Genomic DNA, 21,059 nt, shown 5'->3' with positions numbered 1-21,059 from the left:
CCCTGTCCTCTCTGGGCAGGAACAGATGCCCTCAGGTGACCTACACGCAGAGGCGGGGCCAAACGCAAATCTGAACCACAAGAGCTGTGCGAACAAAGAAGAGAAAGGGAAATTTCTCCCAGAAGCCTCGGGAGCAGCAGATTAAATCCCCACAATCAACTTGAGGTACCTGCAACTGTGGAATACATAAATAGACAACAAATCATCCCAGAATTGAGGAGGTAGACTTTGGGAGCAACGGTAGACTCATGGATAGCTGTCTGTGACTGACTTGTTTCTGATTTTTATATTAGTATAGCATTTAGGGCTTTTTATCACTGGTGGATTTGCCTATTCGTTTAGTTGCTCTCTTCTATTTTTTTTTAATTATTATTACTTTTAAATTTTTTTATTTTAGTAATTTTTAAACATTTTTTTTATTTTAATAATAAAAATTATTTATTTTTTTTTTCTTTCTTTTTTTTCCCCCTTTCATCTGAGCTGTGTGGCTGACAGGGTCTTGGTGCTCCAGCCTGCTGTCAGGCCTGAGCCTCTGAGGTGGAAGAGCAGAGTTCAGGACATTGGACCACCAGAGACCTCCCGGCCCCATGTAATATCAGTTGGCGAGAGCTCTCCCAGAGATCTCCATCTCAATGCTAAGACCTAGCACAACCCAACAGCCAGCAATCTTCAGTGCTGGACACCCCATGCCAAACAACTTGCAAGACAGGAACACGACCCCACGAATTAGCAGAGAGGCTACCTAAAATAATAATAAGGTTACAGACACCCCAAAACACACCACCAGACGTGGCCCTGCACACCAGAAAGAAAGATCCAGTCCCACCCACCAGAATACAGGCACCAGTCCCCTCCACCAGGAAGCCTACACCACCAGTGAACCAACCTTACCCACTGGGGGCAGATACCAAAAACAACGGGAAGTATGAACCTGCAGCCTGCAAAAATGAGACCCCAAACACAGTAAGTTAAGCAAAATGGGAAGACAGAGAAATATGCAGCAGATGAAGAAGAAAGGTAAAACCCCACCATACCAAACAAATGAAGAGGAAATAGGCAGTCCACCTGAAAAATAATTCAGAGTGGGCCTCCCTGGTGGTGAGGTGGTTAAGAATCTGCCTGCCAACACAGGGGACACAGGTTAGAGCCCTGGCCCGGGAAGATCCCACATGCTATGGAAAAACAAAGCCAGTGAACCACTAACACTGAACCTGAGCTCTACAGCCCACAAGCCACAACTATTGAGCCCACGTGCCACAACTACTGAAGCCTGCGTGCCTAGAGCCCATGCTCTGCAATAAGAGAAGTCACAAAAATGAGAAGCCCGCACACCGCAACAAAGAGTAGACCCCACTCACCACAACTAGAGAAAGCCCGCACACAGCAACAAAGACCCAACAAAGCCAAAAATAAATAAATAGATAGATAAACAAATTTATTATAAAAAAATAAAGAATTCAGAGTAATGATAGAAAAGATGATCCAAAAATCGGAAACAGAATGGAGAAAATATAACACACGTTTAACAAGGACCTAGAAGAACTAAAGAGCAAACAAACAATGATGAACACAATAAATCAAATTAAAAATTATCAGAAAGGAATCCATAGCAGAATAACTCAGGGAGAAGAATGGATAAGTGACCTGGAAGATACAATAGTGGAAATAACTACCACAGAGCAGAATTAAGAAAAAAGAATGAAAATAATTGAGGACAGTCTCAGAGACTTCGGCGACAACATTAAATGCACCAACATTCAAATTATAGGGGTCCCAGAAGAAGAACAGGAAAAGAAAGAATCTGAGAAAATATTTGAAGAAATTACAGTTGAAAACTTCCCTAACATGGGAAAGGAAATAGCCAATCAACTCCAGAAAGCACAGAGTCCTATACAGGATAAATCCAAGGAGAAACACGCTAAGACACATATTAATCAAACTATCAAAAATTAAACACAAAGAAAAACTATTAAAAGCAGCAAAGGAAAACCAACAAATAACATACAGGGAGTTCCCATAAGGTTAACAGCTGATCTTTAAGCAGAAACTCTGCAAGCCAGAAGGGAATGGCAGGGCATATTTAAAGTGACGAAAGGGAAAAACCTACAAACAAGATTACTCTACCCAGCAAGGATCTCATTCAGATTCGATGGAGAAATTTAAACCTTTACAGACAAGCAAAAGTTAACAGAATTCAACACCACTAAACCAGCTTAAAACAAACGTTAAAGGAACTTCTCTAGGCACAAACAACAAGAGAAGGAAGTCACCCACAATAACAAACCCAAAACAACTTAAGAAAATGGTAATAGGAACATACATATTGATTATTACCTTAAATGTAAATGGATTAAATGCTCCAACCAAAACACATAGACTGGCTGAATGGATACAAAAACAAGACCTGTATATATGCTGTCTAAAACAGACCTGCTTCAGACCTAAGGACACATACACACTGAAAGTGAAGGGATGGAAAAAGATATTCCATGCAAACGGAAATCAAAAGAAAGCTGGAGTAGCAATTCTTGTATCAGACAAAATAGACTTTAAAATAAACATTATTACAAGAGACAAAGAAGGACACTACATAACGATCAAGGAATCAATCCAAGAAGAAGATATAACAACTGTAAATATTTATGCACCCAACACAGGAGGACCTCAATATATAAGGCAAATGCTAACAGCCATAAAAGAGGAAATCGACAGTTAAAACAATCATAGTAAGTGATTTCAACATCCCACTTTCACCAATGGACAGCTCATCCAAAATGAAAATAAATAAGGAAACAGAAGCTTTAAATGACATAATAAACAAGATGGACTTAATTGATATTTATAGGACATTCCATCCAAAAACAACAGAATACACTTTCTTCTCAGGTGCGCATGGAATATTCTCCAGGAGAGATCATATCTTGGGTCACAAATCAAGCTTTGGTAAATTTAAGAAAACTGAAATCGTACCAAGTATCTTTTCTAACCACAACACTATGAGACTAGATATCAATTACAAGAAAAATACAGTAAAAATACAAACACACAGGGGCTAAGCATACACTACTAAATAACCAAGAGACCACTGAAGAAATCAAAGAGGAAATCAAAAAATACCTAGAAACAAATGACAATGAAAACACGACGACCCAAAACCTATGGGATGCAGCAAAATCAGTTCTAAGAGGAAAGTCTATAGCAATACAATCCTACCTCAAGAAACAAGAAAAATCTCAAATAAAGAACCTAACCTTAAACCTAAAGCAATTAGAGAAAGAAGAACAAAAATCCCCCAAAGTTAGCAGAAGGAAAGAAATAATAAAGATCAGATCAGAAATAAATGAAAAGAAGAAATAAAAGAAACGACAGCAAAGATCAATAAAACTAAAAGTTGGTTCTTTCAGAAGATAAACAAAATTGATAAACATTTAGCCAACATCATCAAGAAGAAAAGGGAGAAGACTCAAATAGAAATGAAAAAGGAGGAGTAACAACTGACACTGCAGAAATACAAAGGATCATGAGAGATTATTACAAGCAAGTATAGGCCAATAAAATGGACAACCTGGAAGAAACGGACAAATTCCTAGAAAAGCACAACCTTTTGAGACTGAACCAGGAAGAAATAGAAAATATAAATAGACCAATAACAAGCACTGAAATTGAAACTGTGATTAAAAATATTCCAACAAACAAAAGCCCAGGACCAGATTGTCTCACAGGTGAATTCTACTGAACATTTAGAGAAGACATAACACCTATCCTCCTCAACTCTTCCAAAATATAGCAGAGGGAGGAACACTCCCAAACTCATTCTGCGAGGCCATCACCCTGATACCAAAACCAGACAAAGATGTTACAAAAAAGAAAACTACAGACCAATATTGCTGATAAACATAGATGCAAAAATCCTCAACAAAATACTAGCAAACAGAATCCAACAGCACATTAAAAGGATCATACACCATGATCAAGTGGGCTTTATCCCAGGAATGCAACGATTCTTCAATATAAGCAAATCAATCAATGTGATAAACTGTATTAACAAATTGAAGGATAATAACCATATGATAATTTCAATAGATGCAGGAAAATCTTTTTACAAAATTCAACACCCATTTATGATAAAAACTGTCCAGAAAGTAGGCATAGAGGGAACCTATTTCAACATGATAAAGGCCATATATGACAAACCAACAGCCAACATTGTTCTCAATGGTGAAAAACTGAAACCATTTTCTCTAAAATCAGGAACAAGACAAGGATGCCCACTCTCACCATTATTATTCACCATAATTTTGAAAGTTTTAGCCACAGCAATCAGAGAAAAAAAAGAAATAAAAGGAATCCAAATTGGAAAAGAAGAAGTAAAGCTGTCATTATTTGCAGATGACATGATACTATATATAGAGAATCCTAAAGATGCTACCAGAAAACTACTAGACCTAATCAATGAATTTGGTAAAGTAGCAGGATACAAAATTTATGCACAGAAAACTGTTGCATTTCTATACACTAATGATGAAATATCTGAAAGAGAAATTAAGGAAACACTCCCATTTACCATTGCAACAAAAAGAATAAAATACCTAGGAATAAACCTACCTAAGGAGACAAAAGACCTGTATGCAGAAAACGGTACGACACTGATGAAAGAAATTAAAGATGATACAAACAGATGGAGAGATATACCATATTCTTGGATTGAAAGAATCTACATTATGAAAATGACTATACTACACAAAGCAATCTGCAGATTCAATGCAATCCCTATCAAACTACCAATGGCATTTTTCATAGAACTAGAACAAAAAATTTCACAATTTGCATGGAAACACAAAGAACCCCAAATAGCCAAAGCAAGCTTGAGAAAGAAAAACGGAGCTGGAGGAATCAGGCTCCCTGACTTCAGACTATACTACAAAGCTACAGTAATCAAGACAGCATGGTAGTGGCGCAGAAACGGAAATATAGATCAATGGAACAGGATACAAAGCCCAGAGATAAACCCACACACATATGGTCACCTTATCTTTGATAAAGGAGGCAAGAATATACAATGGAGAAAAGACGGTCTCTTCAATAAGTAGTGCTGGGAAAACTGGACACGTACATGTAAAAGAATGAAATTAGAACACTCCCTAACATCATACACAAAAATAAACTAAAAATGGATTAAAGACCTAAATGTAAGGCCAGACACCATCAAACTCTTAGAGGAAAAGATAGGCAGAACACTCTACGACATAAATCACAGCAAGATCCTTTTTGACCCACCTCCTAGAGAAATGGAAATAAAAACAAAAATCAACAAATGGGACGTAATAAAATTTAAAAGCTTTTGCACAGCAAAGGAAACCATAACAAGACTAAAAGACAACCCTCAGAATGGGAGAAAATATTTGCAAATGAAGCAACTGACAAAAGATTAATCTCCAAAGTATACAAGCAGCTCATGCAGCTCAGTATCAAAAAGCAAACAGCCTAATCCAAAAACGGGCAGAAGATCTAAATAGACATTTCTTCGAAGAAGATATACAGATGGCCAACAAACACATGAAAGGATGTTCAACATCACTAATCATTAGAGAAATGCAAATCAAAACTACAATGAGGTATCACCTCACAATGGTCAGAATGGCCATCAACAAAACATCTACAAACAATAAATGCTGGAGAGGGTGTGGAGAAAAGGGAACCCTCTTGCACTGTTGGTGGGAATGTAAATTGATACAGCCACTATGGAGAACAGTATGGAGGTCCCATAAAATAATAAAAGTAGAACTACCATATGATCCAGCAATCCACTACTGGGCATATACCCTGAGAAACCATAATTCAAAAAGAGTCATGTACCACAATGTTCACTGCAGCACTATTTACAATAGCCCGGACATGGAAGCAACCTAAGTGTCCATCGACAGATGAATGGATAAAGATGTAGCACATATATACAATGAAATATTGCTCAGCCATAAAAGGAAACAAAATTGAGTTATTTGTAGTGAGGTGGATGGACCTAGAGTCTGTCATACAGAGTGAAGTAAGTCAGAAAGAGAAAAACAAATACAATATGCTTACACATATTATGGAATCTAAAAAAAAAAAGAAAATGGTTCTGATGAACCTAGGGGCAGGACGGGAATAAAAATGCAGACGTAGAGATTGGACTTGAGGATACGGGGATGGGGAAGGGAAGCTGGGACAAAGTTAGAGAGTAGGACTGACATACACACACACTATCAAATGTCAAATAGACAGCTAGTGGGAAGTAGCTGCATTGCACAGGGAGATCGGCTCAGTGCTTTGTGACCACCTAGAGGGGTGGGATAGGGAGGGCGGCAGGGAGATCCAAGAGGTAGGGGATATGGGGATATATGTATACATATAGCTGATTCACTTTGTTATACAGCAGAAACTAACACACCATTGTAAAGCAATTATACCCCAATAAAGATGTTAAAAAAAAAATAGGCCACAGATATTATCAGACACCTCACCAGAGAACATAGGTGACAAATTAGCATATCAAGACATGATTAAAATCTAATGTCAGGCTTCCCTGGTGGCGCAGTGGTTGAGAGTCCGCCTGCCGATGCAGGGGACACGGGTTCGTGCCCCGGTCTGGGAAGATCCCACATGCCGCGCAGTGGCTGGGCCCATGAGCCATGGCCACGGAGCCTGTGCTCGGCAACGGGAGAGGCCACAGCAGTGAGAGGCCCGCGTACCGCAAAAAAAAAAAAAAATCTAATGTCATTAAGGAAAGGCAATGAGCTACCACTGCATACCTATTAGAATGGCTAAAGTCCAAAAACACTGAAAATAACGGTACTTGGTGAGAATGCAGAGCAAGAGTAACTCTAATTCACTGCTGGTCATAATGTAAAATGTTGCAGCCATTTTGGGAGAGAATTTGGCAGTATCTTACAAATCTAAACATATTTTTACCATTCAATCCAGCAATCATTTTCCTAGATATTTACCTAATTGTTTTGAAAACTTATGTCCACACAAAACTTGTCTGTAAATGTTTATAATAGCTTTATTCATAATCACTAAAAAACAGAAGCAACCTAGATATCCTTTAATAAATGAGTAGATTAACTAACTGTGGTACATCCATACGATGTAGTACTATTAAGTGATAAAAAGTAATGAAGTATCAGGCCCTGCATAAACATCAGTAAGTACTTACCAGCAATGATGAGATGTTATTCAATAATTTGCAGATATGGGAGTCAGTGAATGAGCTGTGCTTAGAGGCAAAAAGGAAGGTGGTCAGTAAGACAAAGGGCAACGACGGCTCATTGGTAGAAATGACTGTGTAATGATAGCAGAGCAACATTTTTAACGAACTTAAGGGAAAAAACTTTAAAAATGAAGGAAAAACAAAGACTTTTTCATATATTCAAAAACAAAGAATTCATACCAACACTAATTGTTAATGGAAGTCTGTCAGGCAGAAGGAAGTCGTAACAGAAATATGGACTACATGAAGAGCACTGGCAGTAGTTATAAGGGTAAATATATGTTGTCTTATTATTTAAACCTCCTTAAAGATAACCGATTTCTAACACAAAAAATAAGGTATGGGTATAAAATTAAAATGTATCTTGACAACTGTACAAAGATCAGGGAGTGAGAAATGGTATTACACTATTGTAAGGTAGTTAAAATGGTATAATCCATCATTGGAAGGTTGACTGTTAATAGTTAGGTGAATATATACACCTTAGAGCAACCAATACCAAAAAGAACAAAGTGATAACTAATAAGCCAACAAAGGAGATAAAAATTTTTAATATTCAATTAATCCAAAGGCAGAAAAAAAAGGAAAAGAGGAACAAAGATCAAATAAGACAAATTGCAAAATGATAAACTCAAAACCAACATATCAAGAATCATAAAATGTAAAATGGTCTAAATACCCTAATTAAAAGGTATATATGTCAGATTGGATTAAAAAGCAAGACTCACCTATGTCCTGGCTACAAGAAATGTGCTTTAAATATAAAGACACAATTAGGTTAAAACATAACGGATACAAAAAATATACCATGATAACACTAATCAAAAGAAGCTGGAGTAGCTCAAGAAATATTAGTCAATGTAGATTTCAGAGCAAAGAATATTACCAGGAATAAAGAAGGTCATTTCATAATGATAATGAGGTCAATTCATCAGGAAGAAATAATCTCTAACTTCTGTGCAACTAAAAGCAGATCTTCCAAATACATGAAGCAAAAACTGAAAGAACTTCAAGGAGAAATAGATAAATCTACAATTATATTCAGAGATTTCAATTCCTCTTTCACAGTAATTGATAAAACAAGTAGATGAAAAATCAATAGGCATAGAGAAGCTTTACAGCACACATCTGACACTTGTAGAATAACCCACCTAACAGCAGCAGAATACAAGTTAATACAATACACTCCTCTCATATACACATCCCTTCATTATCCAAAGATATTAATTGGAAAGTGAGAACTGAGAAAAGAGAGCAAAAGCTTTTATTTATCCACTGCTCATATCTCTTACACTAAACATTCCTTATTGAAAGAAATTAGTACAAATACTACTATACAGGGGTCTTGTTAAAATGCAGATTCTGAAAAAATAAAATCTGGCATGAGGTCTAAGACTTTGCATTTTTTTTTTAAGATTTTTTTTTTTTTTTGATGTGGGCCATTTTTAAAGTCTTCACAGAATTTGTTACAATATTGCTTCTGTTTTGGTTTTTTGGCTCCGAGGCATGTGGGATCTTAGCTCCCCAACCAGGGATCAAACCTGCACCCCCTGCACTGGAAGGCAAAATCTTAACCACTGGACCACCAGGGAAGTCCCAGATTCTGCATTTCTAACAAGCTTCCAGGTATTGCTGGGGATGCTGACATTACAAGTCCATGGAGTATGCTTGGAGTTGCAAGGGACTAGAATATGAGAGGAAAGTGAATAAAGCAAGCCAGGATCACTTTAGCATTGCCTGCTTCTCGGAAGTTTTCTGAGTGATTCTAATGTGGTTAGTCATATGAATTATTTCATTTAACCTTCAAAACAACTCCTCGAAATAAATACTATTATGATCCTCACTTTTCAGAGAAGGAACCTGAAGTTTAAAGAGTTATTTACACACATCACAGAGCCATCTAACCACCTGGCTTAGTAAAGCACAGGTGTTCTGTGCAATATATGAGCTCTATGGAAATTTTTTTTCCCAACATTTCCCTTAAAATCACATCAATTTCAGATTTCTCTTTCTTTTGGGTCCTCCCCCACCCTCCTCACTTGAAAGACCTAAGCATAACCACAAAACTGAGCAGAGAACTTTCACAAATACCATTATACAATTGAACTGGCAAGTATTACTGTAAATATATACCATTAAACATATTTTGGCTGGCTTTTCTGTTGTGCTTAAAACAGATGTTTAATATTTTACCTTAAATAATATAATTAATTCATACAAAATTAAAGGTAAGAGAGCTAAAAAATTCTTTCATTGTAATGTCAAGTTATATAAACCTATATACAAGTAGCTACTCAAGTGATGATTAAATGATGAACTAGGAAAACATGAATACACCACACTGATGATTTCAATAAAGCAATATTCTGCATTATTCCAGAATATCCCATAACGTACATGTATTGTTTTTGAAATCAGGAAAAACAGGTTAAAAGTTTTTAATTAAGTAAGGCATTAATTTTCAAGTATTCCAAAGCTCCCCCATGTCCTCAAATACTAGCACTAATCATATAGCTGAGGAACGATTAACAGATATTTGTAAATATCTCAGGCTAGACAATTTTAAGAGTAATTACTGTCATACCCAGAAATGACAAAATAAATAAAATATACGAGCTGAAAAATCAAATACCCTAAATTAAAGTTTCCTTAAACAGGTGTAACACAGTGGATGCTGAAGAGTCCCTGCAGTTTTGCACAACATGTGGCACTCAGGCATCTCACAGTGCTTGATGTTTATTTCAAAGCACTTGCACCTCTCTATAAGGGTGGTGGTAATTGTGTTCCCCCAGCCATAAAAGAGAAAATAAGTATAACCAAACAGGTAATGTCCTCCTACTGGCTGGCACATTATGGAAAATACCTGACTTGGTCTCAAATTTTTAACTTTATAAGAAACCTACAAAGAGACTGTCGTAAAACAAAATTTAGAATTCTTTTATCCTCTCAAGTCAGGGCTTGGAAACCAGTCACATAGCACTTAAAACACACCTCCTTTGCCACCTTGAAGGTAGTAACGTTCTACAGCAACAGAGACATTCAGGGGCAAGTTGTCAAAATTAACTATCATGACACTTTAAAACTGAATAGGCGGATGAAATTTTCATTTCATCATTAAATCTCTTTCCAGAAAAGAGAGAAATGTGCACAGGGAGGAAAAAGATAAATGGTATTTTTTGATGACAGGGAATGTATTTCTTTAGTTTTGTGAAAAACTGCACCCCACCAAAAAGAGTTTCGTTGATAAAGAATGCAATCACAAATAGTTTTATAAATAACTGAAAATATCGCCTTGCTTATAATAAGGCTAGATTTTAAGAACTTTCTAAAATTTTTCACGTACAGTGTCTACCTGGCAACTATGAAGGCTACATTTTCCCTAGGCAGAAGGGCATGACCAATGTTTTCAATACCATAGTTCAGAGGATCCCATTGTTGTGAGAAGTACTAATCTCAGAGAAAATTCATTAAAAAGTTGGGGTAAAACTGAATAGCTATGAAACTCCACCTCCATAGTAGTTTCTTCACAGCCCTATCATCCTTCTTCCCTGGAAATTTCCCCAAATTTCAGTTGCCTCCTGACCTGTTTAAGCCAAATAACATTTCTATGCAAATAATCCTTTTATGCTACATCAGTTTTATGTTCTATCAGTTCTAAAATATTTTTAGCAAGTAATTTGGGGCAAGAGCTCTTGAAGATTTTTCTTTAGCCTATCTTGCCAGAATGCCAACCTTGCATTTTGAACTTTGCAGAGTCAGCTCTGGCACTGCAGGTCCACTAAGAGTCAACAATAAAATGCCACCTTGAGCTGTAAGAACACAAGAAAAGAAAGGGCTGGAAAAAAAAAAAAGTGGTAATCCCCAAAAAGACCTGAATTAACTCCCAAAACAATTCTTTAATTGGTTGCTCCTGTTTAAACTTTTCCAACCAGCTGTTCAATTGACAGCATTCACAAAAGCATCCACAACGTTGGAGAAATAAAAGCTGATAGTACACATAGATGTCCAAAAGGCACTGAGTTTTTTCAGAAAATCTGTCCTTTCATATTAGTTCTGCTACCTCACTGACATGCTCGTGGCATCCCATCCTGCACCCCTCCCCCACCAAGTGACTTTTTTACATTGAGCATTTTCTAAGTGCATACAAAAAGCTTAGGTGCCCAAGAGCATTAACATAACAGCTTCCACCATGAGCTATTACAATCTAGGTTCTGAAACTAAAGGAACAAAAATACAGGGAATACTTTCAAAACTAACGCTGTGGCCTGATATATGCAAAGGCACTGAAAAGCGTGCATCTCAAGATCAACATTTCAGAAGCAGAATTCTAAATATTCATAAGCAACAAGATCTTTACTAAGACTCATATCGCCTCATTCAAGACAACAAAACTAACCTTAGTCAGGTAAATAGCTATTCATAATGAAGTATTTTGAAGAGAAAACCAGATTATAAAAGTTTTATTTCATAAACCTATTTATATGGAGACAGACTCTATATCTAAAAGTGCAGATTTAAAAAATTTCCTTTGCCATTGGGGGGATGGAAAAGCATCCCTGATTTGTATATTAAAGCACAAGCATCTGTCCTACTGATGATATTCTAGGGAAGCACATTAGCATAAAATTTAACGATGTCAAATAAGTGGATGTGAAATAAGGACTGCGTAAAGACACTATTTCCAAGGCTGACAGAAACATCACTGTTTAGAAATGCAAATGAAACCATTATGTTCAATAATTATATGAAAATATGAACAGTTCAGCATGTTTTCCAGCCCTGATGGCAGTTAATGGGATGTACGCTTATGTAAATAACTACTATTAAAGCTAATGCTGAAAAAAACTAATAAATTCATACTAAAGCAACTGATTTAGTATGCTTTTAAAACCCAGCAGTGCTCACTTATTAGAAAAGAGTGCATTATTATGTTTAGAACTCATTACTGCTACAAGTCACTGCAGCTCCATCAATTACCATGCATTAATGAAAATGGGACACATACAAAAAAAAAAATTATCGCCTCTCAGCAGTTTTCTTTAATGACAAAATCTAGGGGTATTACCATCATGGGGCCTTGTAGGGAACTTATCCATACTATAATCTTTATTACTAAAACAGTACTCCCAATACTATTGTCCTCGGGTATTTTGATCATAAGAAGGGCTAACCTTCATGTAAAAATATCAATATTTTACAAGATTGACCATTTAACATAAATAAGAAAGTTTTAATATTTGAACTGCACTTAAAAAAATTTATTAACATATATGTGGCACATGGTTCTTTATTTTTTATGGAGGCTAAGAAGTGAAAATACACATTGGTAATCATACCAGTATAGAGGATAGACAGTTTCATTCGAAGATGCTGCCTGATAAAACAGATAAATCCCACTCAGTTCTACATTTATGTCTCAGTGAATTCCATAGAACTAATTCTACAGAATTAGTTGGATTGGATATTTAAGAACAAACCTAAAGTTTCCTTCTTGGCCGTAAGATGGACTTTCTTGAAATATATTAATTATTTAGTGCAAGAAATTAAGAAGCTGGAAAATCCCTGTTGTTTAAAATTCAAATTTGGCTAACACCTAATAGCAAGGAAATGCTGACAGAGCAGGAATGCAAATATAGAAATGCCTTTGCCCTCACTCTACTTGTGTCAACTTTCACAATTTATTCTGTTTCTTTAACATGTGTAATTAAGCTGATCCTTCAGTCTTTTCTAGCATCCAGGAAAAGAGAAAACACTTCAGCACCTACCAAATGTGAAAAATATTTGCTAAATCTCAGACACAGTCTTGTTATATATAATGAGTATATGTTTATTTGAAATTATAACCAGCACATCAGCCCAAGCATTTGCAGTTTTAGTTCTCGTAAGTTTATTCACCTCCCAAGAAGCTTTTACTACAATTTGTATATATATCACCATGTGGCGATAAAGTGCTATGATCATTCAGTTCCAGCAGTAAAGTACAAGTTCTCTCTTCAGAGTCTGATCAAGCAACTCATGTATGTTTAAAATTCGTTCATGTAACAAGTATTTTTTGAATACATACAGAGTACCAGGTACTATGCTAGACTCTCAATGTACAGTAGTGCACAAGACAGAAATGATGTCCCATGAGGGAAATAGAGAATAAATAAATATGTAATCAAATGTCAAGTACTATGAATAATCAATGTTCATTGACAACTTAAGAATGAAAAAAAAAACTTTTAGAAAACTAGATATAAAATAGAAATTCCTCAGTATGATAAATGGCACCCATCAAAATACCATACAGCTAAATCAATCTTAAGGATGAAATATGTATTTCCCACTAACATGTGGAACAAGACAAGGATGTTCTCACTCATCATTTCTGTTCAGTACCTAACTGGAGGTACTGCAATAAGGCAAGAAAAAGAAATAAAAGGCAGACAGAGTAGACAAAAAGAACTAATTGCTTTCATTTGCAGATGACATAATTGGTTGACTATAAAACCCGAAGAAACCTGTAAAACAACTATTACAATTAACAAGTGAGAATTTAGCAAGGTCAGAAGATATAAAATCAATATATAGAAATTGACTATATTTCTAAATCCAACACTGAAAATTAAAATTAAAACTAAATTGAGAACAAACTTTTCAAAATTAACAGACTCCTTCCTGCTGATTAGAATGTGCACACGATGGCTGAAGCTTAGAATGCCAAGATAAAAAAAGTTGTGGCTCCCCAAAAATCTAGAGTCATCACATCTACCTCAAATTGCCAAAACTCAGATGTCTTTTACATGAAAACTAAATAAACATATATCCTGTTTCGATTACTGTTAACTTTGGCATTTCTTGTTATATACAAGGAAGCTTAATCTTGACACAGATTCACAAAATATCCTTAAGTAGGTTCCATCTAATCCTAGTCTTTTCAGCTTTGCTTCTATATTACTTTCCTTGTGATCTCTTCTACACCTTGTCAGAACAGCATGAGATTCCTTAGCAATTCCTACCTGATTTCTCTTAACAAAAAACTTCCTTAAAACAGCTTTAAAAATTTTAAAGCACGCTCACTCATATAATCAAAAAACATTTTGCTTCAAAAACTATATTGTCTCTTCAAAAACTAGAAACCTGGACACCCTTTGGGCAACAGAAATCTGAATGAGAACTCTAAAGGCAAACAACAACAACAGCAACAAAAACTTCAAATAGAAGACAGCATCTGAAATAAAAGATAACTTTTGAAAGATTTATAATACAAAGTGATTTCAGAAACATGGCAGGATGAAAAACTACTTTTGTCTCCCCACTTTAATCTACAACCAGTAATACAACCACAACTCATCAAAGGTGCCTCTGCCTGACACAACAGGATGCCGAAGAATTCCACACATCTGTACGTCTAAAGGTGGGTAGGCTGAAACACACAGAGAAGGCAGAACCAAGGGAACAGCAGAGATGATGCTTGCAATCCTGGCCCTCTGACCATGGCAGCAGAGCCCACAGCTACAGAGAACCTAGTAGCAGCAGGGAAGGCGGTGCACACAACTCCGGCCACCAAACGGCACCAGTGACCATGACTGCAGGTAACCTGGGCAGCAGCAGCAGTGGGGCCTGGGACCCTACCTCTCCAATGCTGAGGTGCCCATGACCCCAGCCTCTGCCCCACCATCCACAGTGGTGGAACCCACAAACCTTACAAACACAAACACGGTGGAGGTGCCTGTGCAATCCCAGTTCCCCCACCAATGCACCACTCAGCCCATGGTGTAGCCTGTGTCTCAGGGGATCCCAGACAGAAGAAAAGAGCCCACCATCCTGATGGATGACAGTGGCTCTGGAAGAAGCAAGGCAGCAACAACCCAGGTGGCACAAGAAGCAATAATGGAGGCAAGAAGCCACACCTCTTACAGAGATGGTAGAGGTTGGAAAGTGCCACTCTCAAATATAGAGGCAGTGCAGGTAAGAGAAGCCAAAAACTTGTGTGATAGTGCCACCTACCAGAAAACAAAAGAAAGGAAACTAACTCTTAACCTGTCATTTAACTTCAAATGAGCAGGCAGAGGAACAATTCAAGCAACATGAAGAACCACGGTAACACCATACCACAAAAAGAAAATGACAATTCTGCAGAAACTGAACTTCAAGTCATGGAATATTGCAATCTAACTGATAGAGAATTCAAAATAGTTGTCATGAAAAAACTCAACAAGATACTAGAAAACTCAGAAAGGCAGTTTAATGAGCTCAGGAATACAATTAATTAACAAGTGGAATACTTTACCAAAGAGACTGAAACTCTAAAAAAGAATTAAACAAGAATCAATCAAATTCTTAAGCTGAACAACACAATAAACAACATTAAGAATGCATTAGAAAGCACTGGAAATAGAGCAGACTATATGAAAGAGAGTTAGTGAGCTGGAAGATGAAATATAGAAATGATACAAGTGGAAAAGGAAAGAGAAATAAGATGTAAAAAAGAATATAAGGAAATCCTATGAGAGTTGTTCATCTCTTTTAGAAAGAGCAACATTAGGATAATGGGTATCCCAGAAGGAGAAGAAAGGGAGAAGGGAGCAGAGTTTATTTAAAGAAATTATAGCTGAGAACCTCCCAGATTTGGGAAAGAAACTGGATATACAAGTCCATGAAGCTAAGAGAACATTTAATTACCTCAATGCAAAAAGACCTTCTACCAGAAATATAAAAAAATTGTCAGAAGTCAATAACAAAGAATTTTCAAGGCAGCCAGGGAAAAAAGGATGATAACCTACAAAGAAACCCCTATTAGGCTATCAGCAGATTTCTTAGCAGAATCCCTACAGGCCAGGAGGGAGTAAAATGACACTCTCAAAATACTGAAAGCTGTCACCCAAGAACACTCTATTCAGCAAAATTATCATTCAGATATGAAGGAGAAATAAAGACTCTCCCAGACAAACAAAAGCTGAGGGAGGTCATCAACACTCGACCTGTCTTACAAGAGATGTTGACAGGAGCATTTCTACCAGAAACAAAATGGAAAAAATATACAAAACTTTGAGCAGGTGATAAATAGACAAAACTGGAAAACTGCATCTATCAGAATAGATTTTAAACACTTTATTATAGTATAAAAGTTAAAGGGGAAAAAAAGAAAGTAAAAGAATAACTATAGCTATCTCCATTTGGTAACAAACCCACAACATAAAAAGGGATAATTTAAGACAACAAAAACGTAAAAGGTGAAGAGGAAAAGAATGGAACATGAATCCATTGCATTTCTATATGCCAATAATGAGCTAGCAGAGAGAGAAATTAAGAAAACAATCCCATTTATAATTGCAACAAATACAATAAAATACCTAGGAATAAATTTAACCAAGAAGTGAAAGACTTGTACACTGAAAACTATATGACATTATTGAAAGAAACTGAAGAAGACACATATAAATGGAAAGATATTCCATGCTCCTAGCTTGGAAGAATTAACATTGTCAAATGTCCTCATTACCTAAAGCAATCTACAGATTCAATGTAATCCCTATCAAATAACAAGTGTTGGAGAGGATGTGGAGAAAAGGGAACCTTCATAAACTGTCAGTGGTAATGTAAATTGGTGTAAATACTATGGAAGACAGTATGGAGATTCCTCAAAAAAAAATTAAGACTAGAACTACCATATGATTCACTAGTCCACTCCTGGGTATTTATCCAAAGAATATGAAAACACTAATCCAAAAAGATATCTGCACCCCCATGTTCATTTCAGCATTATTTACAATAGCCAAGATATGGAAACAACCTAAGTACCCATGAACAGATGAATAAAGAAGATATGATATATATATATATATATATATATATATATATATAGTAATACTACTCAGCCATAAAAAAGATGAAATCTTGCCATCTGCAATAACATCGATGGACCCTGAGGGTATTATGCTAAGTGAAATAAGTCAGACAGAGAAAGGAAAATACCATGGGATGTTGCTTATATGTGGAACATAAAAAACTAATAAACAAAGAATAAAATAAATGAACAAACCAAACCAAACAAAAACAGACATGTAGATACAGAGAACAGAGTAGTGGTTACATGGGGGTAAGGGGAAGGGCAAAATGGGTAAAGGGGATCAACTGTACGGTGATGAATGGAAAATAAATTTTTGGTGATGAGCACATTGTAGGGTATACAGAAGTAGAAATATAATATTTTACAGATGAAATATAATGTTATAAATCAACATTAATAAAAACAAAATAAAATATATGATAACTTGAAAAAGAATTATAATAGCATTTGCTTTGGTACAAAAAGAGGCTTATTTAAATTCACAGCATGCTTGAAATGATAACATTTTAAATGTGTGAGGGAATATAATAAAGAATAAAAATCAAATGACTTATCAAATATATCTTCACATCCATTTGTATGTTGTAAACTTTTTCAGGGAGAGAAAATATTTTTGTAGACTTCAAATTTTTATAGAACTTTTACAATTTTGATCACCTTTTGTGGTAAACAGTTCAGATATTATTAACATGTTAAATACGATAAAATTCAGACTTGCAGAGGTTAGTTTATCCAAGGTCATATAGCTAGTTTAAAGGTAAAATGAAGTCAAGATTTCAAGTTTATGATTTTCGTGTTCTTTCCAAAATACTACAGTGTTTTTATTATGTCACATATTGAGATAAGCCATATTTGAGACACCCAATTGCTAATTAACTAAAAGTTTACAAAAGAATTGTTCATATAGAGTTTTTACTTAATAAAGATAAAAAAGCTGCCTTAGCAGCATAAAGCACTTCTCTGCCATCTCAAATTACTGTATAATACTATATGAAGAATATGCTTATAAAGGCTGTGATATCTCTAAATGATTACACTATCACACTAAAACCTCCTCTCACTCCCTTTGCCTCTAGACTGTTAAACTAGTCCTTGTGCTTTTAACCTGGCACACGGATGCCTTGGGGTTATTATGTGAAATAGAGGTAGCTATCTGGCGACTTTTCCCTGCACTCAGCTAATAACTATTCTCTTCTATCACCATATCCTAGGCTCTCTTCTCAATTGTCAAACTTTCTCTAGTACAAATTTCTCATTAGGGTAATTTCTATGATTTCTAACCTTCTTTTGTATTGCTTTCATCTTTCTTTTTCTCTCCTTTGCCTGTTGCCATTTTTCCTGTGTTTATCAGCCTTTGTGTAGATAAAGGTCTTTTAAAGGTATGGCCAAAAAATAAGACACACACATTATAACTACTATTAGGAAAACTGACCAACTGGAACACCAACTGGAAGATAAACAAGTATCATCTTTAGATATTTAAGTTTTCTAGGTCATATTTATTTAGAAATTCAAGGAATGTGTAAGACTTTTGTTAGGAAGGTTCTTTCTCCATTTTTCACCAGCCTGAGCATTCAGGAAAAGAGTTGAACAGCCTGCGATTTCTGTATTAACAAAAGATAATGAAATTGGGAGAAGGTGACAATCCTTACCATCTTATCTATAGGGAGATCCATTTCAGATATTCAGTTAATTTTTGTCATTACATGACTATACCATAATCAGATTTACTACATCTGAAAATTTAGAGTTGGAAATGTAAAATCTTGGGTATAAGTATAAAAATAAAAAAGGAAATGCTATTGTATAAGTCTATAACTGAGGTGAGAATATTGCCATCTGAATCATTTAACTATTCAAAAGTGAAGGCCATACTGAGGTTAAGAACACTTAAGACAAATTTGCTACTGGTCAATAATAAAGTCATTCATCATATTCTTCAAATCTAAAGCAATTACAAGCTGTGGTATGGCAAATGGATTTAGCTGAAGAGATTACATCAGAACAGCCCTTTAAAGAAGATCAGTTAATGTAAAAGGCTAAATGAAATAATGAACTCTCCTCAACAATAATTATTATGGAATTGATTTATCAAAAGCCTACTTCTTCATGCAAGAACTGTTGAAACTTCCCAAAGTAATTTTAAATTATGCTAAACAGATTAACTACAGTTTATCCAGTGCAGAACTATTACTAAAAACAAATTTAGTTAAACAGAAATGTAGAAAATAAATATTTTTGAATTTCAGTCTGCTTAGCTTATTTACATGTGGGCATCAAAGTGAATACTTTAGCTACTAGGGTAGGGCTATTTTAGAAGCCCCAATCCACATCTATTTGAATTCCAGTATCACTTACTATAAAGCAACACAGAAATTGCTCTCTGGGGGTGCTCAGGCTCCACATCTAGAGCCTTCAGCAAGTCAAAGAAATCAAAACACTGTCAAAACCAAACCTGCAAAGTAAAGCTATTTGTTTTATTATAAAATGGTACACCACAGATATTAAAACGATCTCAAACAATAAGGCAGAAAAATCCTTAAAAGCAAATCTCATTAAAAAATACAAAATAATATCTTAAAAATTAGTGTTCAAAGTTCAATAATACCCAACCAGGAGACTAAAAATAAAGGAAAACTATCAGAGAATGATATCTGAAACCACACTAATTATTTAGAAATTTAGAAACATTACCCTTCTACAGATACACTGAAAGGCTTTTTCAACATATACACAGAATAAAAATACCAAAGAACTAAGTACACATTAAATACTGTCTAAATCTGCTCAGGCTGACAAAATACCACAGACTGGGTGGCTTAAAACAGAAATTTATTTTCTCATGGTTCTAGAGGCTGGAAAGTCCAATCAAGGTCTCAAAGGATTTGGTTTCTGGTAAGAGCTCTCTTCCTGGCTTTCAGATGGCTACTGTGTCCTCACATGTGGGGGATGCAGAGAAGGGAGGGAGAGAGAGAGATCTCTCTTTCTTTTCTTATAAGGCCATAGTCCTATTGGATTAGGAACTCATCCACATGACCTCATTTAACCTTAATCACCTCCTAAAAACCCTTCTCCAGATAGTTACATCGGGGGAGGGAGAGAGGTGTTAGGGGTTCAACACACGAATTTTGGAGGGACACAATTCAGTCCATAGCAAACACTAAAATAACAAACACATACATACGTAAACAAATGAACCTTGCTAAGCCCAGAATAGAGGGCAAAGTGGTTGAAAAGCACAATCTTATATCTTAATACTCCAAAACATCTAAGTTTAACAGTTAGATATATTTATCACGATTTCTTTAAGACTTGTTTCATTTTCACAGAAGAAAAACTAAAAATCAGAAAAGGTACTATGAGATGGAAAGCAGATCTTAATCATTTCCTAGAACATTTGTTTCAACATACAAATATACTCAACATTCTTTTCCAGCCTTAAAACAAAACAAAAAACATTTCTTCAAATATAGATACCCTTTGGCTAGATAATATCTCCTTTTCTTCACAGCCTTCACTTTCTCTACTACTCAAGTCTAAAGCAACTAAACTGGCTTATTCTCCTAAAATGAAATTGACATGGTCTTGCATTCAATGACTGTGTAAAGTCACAAAGGTATAAATTAACTGATCCAAGACTGACGTAAATTTTCTTATTCAAAACCCAGTACTACTGAAAGAGCACTACAGTTGCCCAAGGAAGCACAAGATGCACAAGTTAGGGCAGTTGGTATAGGTATGAAAGCTTGAAGAGTTCTAAGAGTTAAATACTGTTAAAAAAATTTCAGAAAAATGTCCTGAAGTCTCAAAGAAAACTAGCGAAAGGAACAATGACAAATAGAAATAAACTGTAATAAGTACGAAAAACTAATGAATTTTTCCTACCTAGTATGTAGGTACTACACAAGGGAGTCATAAAAATGAAGGTCACATGTGTTACGTGATATCAGTAACGGAGGGCTTGAACGTCAAAAT

At 35.7% G+C, this 21,059-nt stretch overlaps 1 protein-coding gene and 1 long non-coding RNA gene across 10 annotated transcripts in view; both read right to left on the bottom strand.

Annotated features, from left to right (window-relative positions):
* The window catches only part of LOC141276200 (uncharacterized), a 33,553-nt gene extending 26,225 nt beyond the window's left edge, over positions 1-7,328 (bottom strand). Inside the window, exon 1 of the long non-coding RNA XR_012325384.1 lies at positions 7,196-7,328. This is a non-coding gene — a long non-coding RNA (uncharacterized lncRNA). The remainder of the gene's footprint in view (positions 1-7,195) is intronic.
* The window catches only part of KIAA1328 (KIAA1328 ortholog), a 391,966-nt gene that overhangs the window by 308,021 nt on the left and 62,886 nt on the right, over positions 1-21,059 (bottom strand). The window lies entirely within an intron of this gene.

The sequence above is a fragment of the Tursiops truncatus genome, chromosome 13 (genome assembly GCF_011762595.2).
Source record: "Tursiops truncatus isolate mTurTru1 chromosome 13, mTurTru1.mat.Y, whole genome shotgun sequence".
Classification (NCBI taxonomy): domain Eukaryota; kingdom Metazoa; phylum Chordata; class Mammalia; order Artiodactyla; family Delphinidae; genus Tursiops; species Tursiops truncatus.
Note: the sequence above shows the minus strand (reverse complement) of the source record. Positions and strands in the feature narration are given on the sequence as shown.